We start from the raw sequence: 12828 nt of genomic DNA, 5'->3' as shown, positions 1-12828 counted from the left end.
TAAAAAAAAATCCTTATTGAACTAGTATATTTAAATGGACACATGTTGCTTCGAAAAATATTCTGAATATTCTTCTTTGCCACACTTGAGATTTGGAATGTTAAGAATTCCCCCTTCAAAAAATATAGACTATGGAGGAGAGGTGAAGGAATAGGCCTCCACCCAATCTTTGCCAGATATCTCCATCTCCTAGCCATTCCATTTAAATTGTTCAGGGTCTAGAATGGAAGATTGCTCTTAAGGGTTTTCAGATTCAGAAGTGATGCTTTCTTCCTCATAACTTCTATCTACCAATATTTTTTGTTCACACAGCTATGGGCCTCCCTGGTTAGGGTTGCCATAACCCCCTGCAGGTGGGACTTTCCCGGTTTTGGCGGAACCGGCCCGGTCCCGGTCCAGTTCCTCCAATTCAGAGGTTGCATCCCGGATTTGGCCTTTGCTGTGGGGCGGGCGGCGCTCCTCCTCTTCCTCCGCTGCCACCGCGTGCTCCCGCAGAGGCCACCCACCTCCTCTTTTTTGCGCGGCTGCGCAACTGCGCAGCCCTCCCTCTTCCTCCTCCTCCTTTTTTGGGCGAGCGCGCACGGCACGCGGCACACCTTCCTCCTCCTCCTTGCCTCCTCATCCTCCTTCACGCAGCCGCACCGCTCACAGCACTTCCCCAGTGCTGTGGCCGGTGCCAGCTCATGTTTGCCCCGCTTGCGCGAGTGCGCACAGAGCCATATAGGGAACGCTCATCCCCTTCAGGTTCGCTGGCCAATGGCAGAAGGGTGAGGGCGGGGCTATTTCCAGCCCCAGCCCACCACTGGCCAGCCTCAAGAGGGAGGTGGAGCCTCGGAGGAGGAGGAGGAGTGAGACTCTGGGCCAGCCAGGGGTTAGAGAAAAGTGTCCTTTCTTGGTGCATAGCGCCAAGGGAGGAGGAAGAAGAGACAGAGGAGGAGGCTTGGGCCCAGGATACCTAGAGGACTGCTTCTCCCCATACAATCCACCCCGCACACTCAGAACATCTGGGCAGCAACTATTGAGGGTCCCAGGGGCCAGATTAGCCTCCACGTCTAGGAGGACTTTCACCATCTCGGCGCCGACCCTCTGGAATTCCCTGCCCATAGAGCTCCGCTCAGCCACCTCCCTGGCCCAGTTCAAGAAGGGGCTAAAGACCTTCTTGTTCAAACTAGCATTCCCTGATACAGGCTCCAATTAGTTCCCCCCCCCCCCCCCCCGACAGCAGTGGCAAGCTGGCCAGAATTGTTTTAATGTACTTGTTTTATTGTATTTCTAATCTGTGTATTTTATGATGTTGTACACCGCCCTGATTATACAGAAGGGCGGTATAGAAATAAAATTTTTAATTTTTTAATTTTAATAAGGAAGAAGTAAGAGGAAGAATAGGAGGATGAGGAAGAGGAGGGGAAGAAGAGGAGGAAGAAGAAGTAAGAGGAGGAAGAGGAGGATGAGGAAGAGGAGAGGGAAGAGTAGTAGGAGGAGGATAAGGAAGAGGAGGAGGAGGAAGAAGCATTTATATTAACATTTTTTAAAATTCATCAAAAAAATTTGCGTGTCCTCCATTTTTTAAAAAATGTGTCCTACATTTGAAAATTCTGTCCTACATTTGTCCCGGTTTGGAGGTCCTGACTTATGGCAACCCTATCCCTGGATAAACACTAATTATGCTTGTTGGAGGTGGTGGTGTTCTTAACTACCTTCAAGTCAACCCCAACTCATGACAACCCCGTGGATGAGACTTCTCCAAGCCCCTCTGACTTCCACTGTTCTGTTTAGGTCCTGTAAATTCATACTTGTGACCTTCCTAATTGAGTCTATCCATCTAGCATGTGGTATTCCTCTCTTTCTACTTCTCTTCACCGTTCCTAGCATTATTGTCTTTTCTAATGAGTTGTGCCTTCTCAGTTTGATCATTTTGGTTTTCAGGAAGATTTCAAAGACCCATTTGTTTGTCTTTTTGACTGTCCATAGTATCTTCAGCACTCTTCTCCAGCACTGCATCTCAAATGAATTTATTTTCTTCTTATCCACTTTCTTCACTGTTCATCTGTCACATCCGTACATGGTGTTGAGGAATACAATGGCTTGGACAAGTCTAACTTTAGTGCTCAGTTGTATATCTTTACTCTTTAGGATCTTCTTTCATGGCTGCCTTTACCATTTATAGCCTTCTTTTGATTTTCTGACTGCAGTCTCCATTTTGTTCAGGGTTTGATCCAAGGTATGTAAAATCTTTTGTTATTTCTATTTCCTCTTTGTCTAGAAATTGAATGTGTGTAGGTCCTCTTTATGTTCAGCATTAAGCCTGCCTTTGCACTTTCTTCTTTTAGACTCTTTAAAAATTGTCCTTTAATAATTATGGAGAGAGAAAGCTAGATTGACATCACAGGATTGCAGAAAGAAGTGAAATGTTCTCTTCTGACCAGTCAAACATCCTGTGCTGTTTTCCCAACAAAGTATCAAGCAACTCCGGACCAGCCAGCAAGACCCAGGCCTAACCTAGAGAATTATCACAGACTGTGTGCACTCAGGTCTCTAAGGTGCTACAAGATCTCTCTATGTACTAATCCTTGGACGAAGAACAGGATCAGGAATGCCAAGATAAGAGGCCCTAATTGTATCTAGCAGTTCTACCATTGCACTGGCAGAGACAGAGTCTAGTCCATCCCTAGCAGTCGCTGCAGACTGGGAGGATGTGGCAGAGGCATTTCACCCAGCCAAGTGACATAAATTAAAGCACTGGGAGCAAAAGGTCAGGAAACACCCTGATGCATTTTAAATAGAGGATTCTGGGCAGGAATGGGAGTTGGGATGGAGGAAGGGCCTTTCAGGATTGCCAGCATGGCTTTACTGTGATGACTATTAAAGATGTTTATGCTTTATACTATCAGTTTTCCCCTTTTGAGCATATTTATTTATTTATTTATTTATTTGACTATTTATTTATTCAATTTATGCCCTGTCTTTCTCCCAACATGGGATCCAATGCAGCTTACAACATAATTTAAAACAAAATAGTTAAAGCAATATGTGGTACCAAAGTCTAAAAAGTATTAATCAATCAATGTAATCAAAATATTAATTTAAAACTATTTATAAAACACAGAAGACACATATTTTGTGTGTATCTGCTGTCATGTTGCCTGTCAAGTTGTGCAACCTCATGAATTTCATAGGGTTTTCTAAGACAAGGAATACTTGGAGGCAGGTTTTTTATATCTTTAGTATATTTTGTATCTTTGTGTGTTTTATATCTTTAGTATGTTTGATTATCTGTACTGCCTATTTTGTTTTATTTTGTATTATGTTTCTGTGTGTTTTTTATTCTATTTTAATTTGTATTTTAGTATTATATATTATTCAGTAATATTATTGAATATGTACAAATGTTTTATTATGTAACTGTTTCTAAATCACCATGTACATGGATGGTGCTATATAAATAAGTAAATGACAACAACAACAATAATCATTATAATGGCTTTGCCTATTCCTTCCTCTGAAATATAGCCTGCAGCATCTGGTATTAATTGGCATTCTCCCATCTAAGTACTAACCAGGGCTACCTTGCTTAGCTTCCAAGATCAGTAAAGGAAATGATGCTTTTACATTCATGCTGCCATCATGTAATAATACACATACAATAGGCTTGCTGTATCCATTGGTATTTGGTTCCAGGTTATATCCTTGGTTTCAGGATAGTTCCTTATAGATACAAAAAAAATAGGTGTTGCGTATTATTACATGGTGGCACCATGAAAGCAGATAGTTCAGCATGTCCGCATTAATGTTGCCACCATTTAATATTATAGATGGATTAACCTGCAGTTGGTGGAATTTGTAGATCAAGAGCCTCTGTATCTGGAAGGCCTACTGTATTGTTTTTTGTTGTTGCGTGCCTTTAAGTCATGTTCAATTTATGGTGACCCTAAGGCAAACCTATAATGGTATTTTCTTGGCAAGATTTGTTCATAGGAAGTTTGCCATTGCTGTCCTCTGAGGCTGAGGGCATATGACTTGCCCAAGAGCATCCAGCGAGCTTCATGGCGAAGCCAGGAATCAAACTCTGGTCTCCAGAGTCATAGTCCAGCACTCAAACCACTACGCCAACGTGTACTACACGTTTTTTAAAAACAACATACACATCACACAGACATTTTTTAAATAAGAAGGTTTTTGACTGCTAATGAAAGAGACCAGATAGAGTACCAACTGAGCCAAAATAATCCAATTGTTAGTCCAAACTAGAATAGACTCACTGGAGAAATTAAAATTATATATATGTTGAGTTGCAAAGTTTCTACTGCTTCAGTGCATCCACTCTAATTAGGACGCACAACTGAATTTAGGTATAGCTATTAGGACTGAATTGGAATTAATATGGAGTGTCTCTTATCATCTTATACAGTATTTCTAATATACTGAACTTGAAGAGGGCAGTTAAAACTTTTCTTCTGGTTGATTTTTGGTAACAAATTTAGTTTTAAAATACTAAGATTTAAAAGAAGCTCAACTTTCTTAGGTGTGCTGGTTTCTAAAATGAATGACATGACAGAAAATGTTTTCATTTTGTTCCTCCGCCCTCCCTCTGTTCTCGCGGTCTTCAGACCTGTGTCCCTCGCTTATGTGCGAGGGATGAACGGAGGGAGAATGAATAGGGTACATGCCAATGGGGCTTGAATATCAGTGAAACTCCATTTTCACGAGAGGGACTGGAACGGATCCCCAATGAAAAAGGGAGAGCAACTGTACGTTCAGAGGCAGGTGGCAACCTGGGCATTTTCTTCCCCTATATCATCCAAGGGCTGTGTGAATTGCCGCAATGCCTCAGTCAGAAAAAAAAAAGAATATGTATTTTTTAAAATATTGAACAGTGCAGAGGAGGGTATCCAACCTATTTAAAATATAAATTGCCACTCCTGGAAGCTTTGATTCAGGGAAAGGCATTCCACTCTTATTCCCCAGAAAAAAGGCAGTCTGAAAGAAGCCAAAGTTGTGGTGGTGGTGGTGATGGTGGTGGTGGATTTCGAAGCTGCACTAAATAAATAAATAATCCAGCACCAGGTCGAGACAGGTTGCCCTAAGGCACTGAAAACCTCCTTAGCAGTAAAAAGACAAGTAAAAAAAGCCCAACAAGAATTATGCCAGCTTTAGTTCCAACATCTTACAGAATGAAGGCAACATAAATTGTATTACTAACACAGTCCTATCATAGGACAAGATCTAACAAGTGTCAGATATTACGAGCCAGATCACATGAGAAGAAACATAAATGGTTTACAATCTGTTAAAATCAGACCTTAAAAGTCATGCTATGGCATTGAACCTTCATGTCTTAGAGACTGTCAGGAAAACAAATAGAACATCACTTCTTTTCCCCACAAAAGTCAGGGAGCCATGCAAGTTTGAATGAGAGATGTTATGGGACTGTGAAAAGGGCTGGTAGAAGTGACAAGACTGGTAGAAAATGATGGGGAAGGATATGGATAGTAAGATGAATAAGGGCTGGTTCCCTTTTCTCCATAAAACTGAACAAACTGTTCTGTCCATTAAACTTAATTAGTTCTATAATATGGATCCCATTCTGATAGCCTCCAAATTTAGTGTCTTGAACTCTGGGAATAATGTGACATATTTGATTTTCTCTTTCTGTGAAAAAAGATTATGATCACAATTCACCTTTAAGGCATTACCACAAATTTTTATCTTGTTAATAATTTCACACCACATTAAGCAATGCACTAATTGGCTTTAATGTGAACACTTAATAGGAGTAAAAAGTGGCAAATTGGAAACTTATTGACACAGATGCATAAAGAAACAAATTTCTGAAATGAAATGTAAGGAATGCTGGTGGCTTTGGAAGGAAAGAACAGAGGAAGAAACAGATTGCCATATCACCAACACTCCCTAACCTCCACTGCTCTGCTTAGTTCCTATAAATTCATACCCATCACCTCCTTAATGGAATCCATCCATCTAGCATGCAGCCTTCCTCTCTTTCTACTTCCCTCCACTTTTCCTAACATCTCCAGGGGACGCCATTTCTGAGAACTGTTTCTAAGCATCCCCAGAAATGGCACCCTCTAGAATGCAACGGGAATACGATTGGAACACCCGGTGACAAAGGCGGCGTTCCAGTGTACAGTAAAATGAGGTTCTTGGCCCCATTGTGTTCCCATCGCTTTCTGTGCGTGCCCCCATGCGGGCACGTTAAAACGCACTGGGGAACGTTTTAACCCCAGTGCGATAAACTTCTATATTTATGACTTGATCTGTTCTAAGACTCATTGTTTGTCTTTGTGGCTGTCCCTGGAATCCTCAACACTCTTCTCCAGCACCACCTCTCAGATTAATTGATTTTCTTCCCAGTCACTTTAACTGTCCATCTCTCACATCTATACACAGTAACAGGAAATACAATGGTCTGATCAAAGTTTGATCCCAGGTATGAGAACTATCGCATTTCCTCATTGTCTAGGTTGGATTTGTATAGATTCTCCATGGTCATTATTTTTGTTTTCTTTATGTTCAACAGTAAGTCTGCCTTTGCACTTTCTTCCTTGATCTTACACATACTTTCTGCTAACAGTATGGTGTTGTCTGCATATCTTGGATTGCTGATATTCCTTCCTCCTATTTTTACTCCTCCTTTTTCTATGCCCAAGCCTGCTTTTTGCATAATATGTTCTACATGTAAATTGAACAGGCAGGGTGATAAGATACAGCCTTGTCTGACCCCTTTTCCAATTGGGAACCACACTTTCTCCATCTTCTGTTCTGACAGCAGCCTCTTGTCTAAAGTACAGATTCCTCATCAGGACTATCAGTTGTGTTGGCACCTCCATGCCTTTAAGGGCATTTCATGATCTATGCAGTCATAGGCTTTCCTATAGTCTAGTGATGGTGAACCTATGGCACACTGACAGAGGTGACACTCAGAGGCCTCTCCGTTGGCACATGTGCTGTCAGCCCAGAACAGAGTTTGCAACTAGAAAGCCAGAGGGACACGGCACTTTGCAATAAGTAAGTGGGTTTTGGGTTGCAGTTTGGGCACTCGGCCTCTAAAAGGTTCACCATCACTGCTATAGTCTATAAAGCACAGGCTGATTTTCTTTGGGAATTCCTTGGTGTGCTCTATGGCAGGTAAGGTGCTATACTTTCATAAGGATTGAAGCTTCATATCTTCTACTTTTCATTAGCAGGCATCTCTGCATTTGCATGTAGAGAAACATTACCCTCCTAAACAATATTGGGGGTGCTAGCCCATATACTTTCTGTGTAGAGACAAGGGGGTTAATAACCCTGAACATTGCTATACACATAGCAGCATCCATTATGCATCTATTGACATCCATGATGGGCATCTATTATTAATAATGGCATGTATCTATTCAGACAGAAAGCATATCTAGCCTAGTTAAGAACAGGGATTCTATCTTACCAGCATGGTCGGTCATCATCAGCATGCTCTGGCCAGTTATCAGCTAGGGCAAACATAGCTGTTTATCAAACAGCTGTCTTCCTATGAGGGAGGTTGGTGCTTAGTTGACTCATCTGTATCACTTCTCAGCCTTTTTAAAATATATTTCCCAGTCATAGAATCATAGAACTGTAGTGTTGGAAGAGACCACAAGGGCCATCCAGTCCAACCCCCTGCCATGCAGGAACTCTAAATAAAAGCATTCCTGACAGATGGCCATCCAGCCTCTGCTTAAAGACCTCCAAAGAATGAGACTCCACCACACTCCGAGGGAGTGTGTTCCAATGTTGAACAGCCCTTACTGTCAGGAAATTCCTCCTAATGTTGAGGTGGAATCTCTTTTCCTGCAGCTTGCATCCATTGCTCTGGGTCCTAGTCTCTGGAGCAGCAGAAAACAAGCTTGCTCCCTCCTCAATATGACATCCCTTCAAATATTTAAACAGAGCTATCATATCACCTTTTAACCTTCTTTTCTCCAGGCTAAACATCCCCAGCTCCCTAAGTTGCCCTATCAGCTGGCCAGTCTAACCAGAATAAAGATGATCACCATATAAACATATTTCTCTCTTCCATAAAGGTTATGCCCATTATAAATAATGGATGCCCATTATGGATGCTTATGCATATAACAGATGTTGCTACATGTGCAGCAATGCTGACTGGATGATTCTGGGAGCTGTAGTCCAAAATACTCTTTTTTAAATTAGCCCCTAACTTTTAGCATGAAAACTTACAGTGACAAGAAATTCAGTTCAGCTTTACAGTACTTTTATGTAGCCAGGTCACCTTCACAGTTGAGATATCAAAGCTTTCATTCAAATGGGGATTTCTACAATATTTTAGAAGGCATTGTTAGACCACGCAATGCAAGAGCTCTCACACTGCCTTCTCTACTGTTGCTTCTGCCCCCTGAGCTTGGCTTGAAAAGAAATGAATAACTCTAGTCTTATATAAAGTTATTTTCTTGCATTTTACAAAGCAAGAACTAGCTCCTTCAGGGACATATCTACATCTTGCTATCTCTCAGATGACCTGCTTGGCATCAAGCCCTAGGGGTGATACCTTGTGGGGGAAGCTGATAGTGCCCCAATGGTATTATGAACCAATGGCCAGGAGACAAACTGTTTTCCTCTTGTACTACATCATCTCCCTTCTACAGAAGTATCACAGACAACTTCATTTATTTAAATAGTCTCATTTAATTAAAATATTTAGAATAATAGAATCATAGAGTTGGAAGAGACCACAAGGGTCATCCAGTCCAACCCCCTGCCATGCAGGAAATCCAAATCAAAGCATCCCCAGCAGATGGAAATCCAGCCTCTGCTTAAAGACCTCCAAGGAAGGAGACTCCACTACACTCCAAGGGAGTGTGTTCCACTGTCGAACAGCCCTTACTGTCAGGAAGTTCTTCCTAATGTTGAGGTGGAATCTCTTTTCCTGTAGCTTGCATCCATTGTTCCGGGTCCTGTTCTCTGGAGCAGCAGAAAACAAGCTTGCTCCCTCCTCAATATGACATCCTTTCAAATATTTAAACAGGACTATCATATCACCTCTTAACCTTCTCTTCTCCAGGCTAAATATCCCCAGCTCCCTGAGTCATTCCTCATAGGGCAAGGTTTCCAGACCTTTCACCATTTTAGTCGCCCTCCTCTGGACACGCTCCAGTTTCTCAATGTCCTTTTTGAATTGTGGTGCCCAGAACTGGACACAATATTCCAGGTGGGGCCTGGCCAGAGCAGAATACAGTGCAGCCTAAAATTGCATTGGCCTTTTTAGCTGCCGCATCGCACTGCTGACTCATGTTCAACTTGTGGTCTACTTGGACTCCCAGATCCCTTTCACTTGAAGTTTCATTCAGCCAGGTGTCCCCCATCCTATATCTGTGCATTTCATTTTTCTGCCCTAAGTGCAGTACCTTATATTTCTCTGTGTTGAATTTCATTTTGTTAGCTTTGACCCAGCTTTCTAGTCTATTCAGATCATTTTGAATGTTGATCCTGTCCTCTGGAGTATTAGCTATTCCTCCTAATTTGGTGTCATCTGCAAATTTGATTTATTTGTTAATTCAAATTATATCCCTTTTTCATCTCAATATTGGGATTCAATTTCATTAAATTAAATAGATTTAAAAATGAATAAAATTAATAAAAGGATAAACTATTTTTAAAAACAATTTTAATACATGAAAAAAAGAAATTCAACACGTAGCCGGGGGGGGGGGGACCTTCCATAGCAAACACCATCAATTACAAAATATTAGCCTGAATAAAGAAAATAAATTATCTGTGCAAGAAGAAAGAAAATCTCTGTAGGGAGATCCAGACTCTGGAACAGGCCACTGTCTTTTCTTGCATCCTCACTAAACATTACGATACAGAAGGAAGAGCTTCCCGCAAAGATCTGAAAACCTGGAAAAGCTTATATAAGCAAGGGTAGTCCTTAAGACTACATGATCCCAGATTGCATAGGGTTTTAAAAGTCATGGAACACTTTGAACTGTGCCTGCTGGGAACAACCCAGTAGCCCATAATGCTGTTTTTGGTGAGGGACAGACTGCCCAAAAAGGGCGACCTGCCAGTGGCCTAATTTCATCCAGAGGGAAGCCACAGCTGCCAAACCTCACGGCTTCTCTACGGAGGAAAAAGAACCCGGAAAAAACGAGTTCTTTTTGTGCCGCAGGGCTGACATAATGAATGCGCCATTGGCACACTCGTTATGTAAGCACTGTGTGGCAACATGTGGACACCGCACAGCACTCGTGCTTACATAACAATGGCAGTTACGTAAAATTGGCACGAGCATGGCGCTTCATGCCCATTTGTATCAGGCCATAATGAGGGAGTCATGCACACCCTGTAATTGACCCCTGTTAATAATAATCTTGCAACAACATTTTGCATGAGCTGAAGTTTCAGAGCAATTTTTAAAGATAGCCCTACCTAAAGTCCATTATAGTAGTCTGAACATGATATAAGGCAAATCAGAGACCTTCAGTAGCAGGGACAGCTGGTGTCTTAGATTTAACTGTGCAACCACATTCCTGGCTACTACTGAAACTCAGATATTCAAATCCAGGGCTGAATCCAGGAATCTACCCAAATTGCAAACCTAGTTTTTTAGATGTAGTGTAACCCTATCTATCTCAGGCTGAATCTCTACTGCCTGATCTGTCTTTTGTTATCAGCAGCACTGGTTGGGTGTTACAATATTAATAGCGGAATTCAATCATCAGCAACCTTTAATTTCATTATCTGGCTTTTTCAAGAATTTAGTGCAAAAAACACCTTGATTTCACTGTATGAGCACAAAGTGTCAACTGATCTTGTGGAAATCTCAGCTACCTAAATATCAAGGGATGCTGGCATCAGCAGAAATAATATCCCAAACAATTACATTGTGAGAGCAAGTCTCAGTTCTGAAACGCAAATGATAAAAAATGCAAATATAGGTCCATTTATGCCTACACGTTTAATGTATAATGGAATAAACCATCTATGTTTGGCTTACATAGCATTTTGCACCTTATCAGCCACCATTAAAATGCATTAAATGGTGTTAATAATGATGTACAATTGACCTGCATGGTTCTTCAGAATTTCTAATCATCTTCACTTCCTTTTCAAATATGAAGAACAGTAATTATGAAACTACTACCTTCAGGTCTTGAGGGTATTAAGAGCAAGAAACAGATTAATTAGTTTCGACTACATGTTTCACAAACTTGGCTGTTAGTGGCTCCTGCAAGATATGTTAGCCCTTATTTAAACTATGATCACTACAGTTAATTCCAGCTGTGAATGATTAAAGAGAAGGAGAGAGAGGCCTTTGTTCTTGCAAGTTTTTTTATAACTTAAATGGGTCACAGATTGATTTCACAATACTAGTTGACTCTGTAATGACGTATTTTCTGGAAGTCTCCACAATATCCAGAAGCTAGAAATAGAAGTGTGGAAGAACCTACTGTATATTGCACCATCCTCTTTTTCCTTCTACTGATAGTTGCTACACCAGACCAGGAACTGAAAGGACACAGCTGGACAAATATAATTACTCCCTGGGGAATACGTGTATCTTCTATGACCTACAGCATAGCAGTCTACTCCTACTGCAATACTCTGGGGTGGGGATGGGGGTGAGGGGACCTCTTTCAGAAAGTGGAGGTATTTCGCTTTCAGAGCAGGGAATTAGACTGGTACATTATTACTGCATTCTCAAGTCTTTCCTTGGAGATTTGTTGGACCTTGGAGAAAAAGGAGCTTGGCTTATTTTGATATTTTTAACAGCTGAATGTGTCCTATTTGTCTAGTGTCTTAACTGTGTTACTCTGACTTACAGAGAGGAGGCTTAAGAAACAAATTTTCTTATGTGCTGTGGAAGAGATTACTTAAACTGGGGAAGGATGGGGTTCCAAGTACTAGTGCAGTTATGGGCAGGGGAAAATATGGAACAGGAATGGGGTTTTAAGATACTTGTTTAGGAGAAAAGAGATTGGGCATCACCTGTTCCCTCTTTTGTGCTGTCTCCTATCCCACCACAAAAGTTTCCATGATACATATTTTTTTAATTTCCATGGTGTCTTGCTTGCTAAATACCAGCTAATTTCAAAATAAAATCTCTCTCATTCCACAATTTAATTGGAGCTAAGGTATCTGGCCAAGTATCTATAACCATGAAATGTTAGTCCCTCCTAGATGTATGCACTTGGGTATCTGCTGTAGTACCAGTTATTTTACAATAATCAAGGAATTAACCATAGTGGTTTGTGCTTCAGAGATTATGCCAGTTTATAGTCCTTCTTGTGTTTTTGATCCTACTGGGACCTTTGTTCCAAATTCAAACAGATGTGAGAGTCCTCTTAAAATATTTTTCTAAAATCTCTAAATCATCTAATAATTTTTACTCTTACATGTTGTTTTATTTAGACTGTGAAATTGCCTTCAATATTTGATAGTAATAAGAGATATAACTGCCAAAAACAAGCAAATAAATATTTTAATACAACATGAAAATAACATCTGTGTCATTTTTAGGTCAGGTAAACCAAAACAAATCCTTTCAGGCACATTTGATTAGATCCAAGAGTCTTCAACCAGAGTGAGACTCTTTGAGGCTGCATATGTACTTCTTTCATGTGTCTCTTCTCCAGGAAAAACTTCAACTCACCTACTTTACGGTTTGATTTTCCCAACTGTATATCCCCCCCCCTTCTCATTTATGTCTAAACAGAGGTTTTAAATTGCTACAACTCCCACACCTTCTGAGAATAATAATCTGAAAATTAACTTTTCCAATTTGGTAATCAAATTTCGTAAAACAAGATCACATGCATGAAGTCAAAATGT

General features: G+C 40.9%; 1 protein-coding gene across 2 annotated transcripts in view; it reads right to left on the bottom strand.

Moving 5' to 3' along the window:
- The window catches only part of NKAIN3 (sodium/potassium transporting ATPase interacting 3), a 309732-nt gene that overhangs the window by 244948 nt on the left and 51956 nt on the right, over nucleotides 1–12828 (bottom strand). The gene's annotated exons all lie outside the window — the stretch shown is intronic.

This window comes from Sceloporus undulatus, chromosome 4 (genome assembly GCF_019175285.1).
Source record: "Sceloporus undulatus isolate JIND9_A2432 ecotype Alabama chromosome 4, SceUnd_v1.1, whole genome shotgun sequence".
Classification (NCBI taxonomy): domain Eukaryota; kingdom Metazoa; phylum Chordata; class Lepidosauria; order Squamata; family Phrynosomatidae; genus Sceloporus; species Sceloporus undulatus.
The sequence above is the reverse complement of the archived record's forward strand: the minus strand, read 5'-3'. Positions and strand labels throughout refer to the sequence as shown.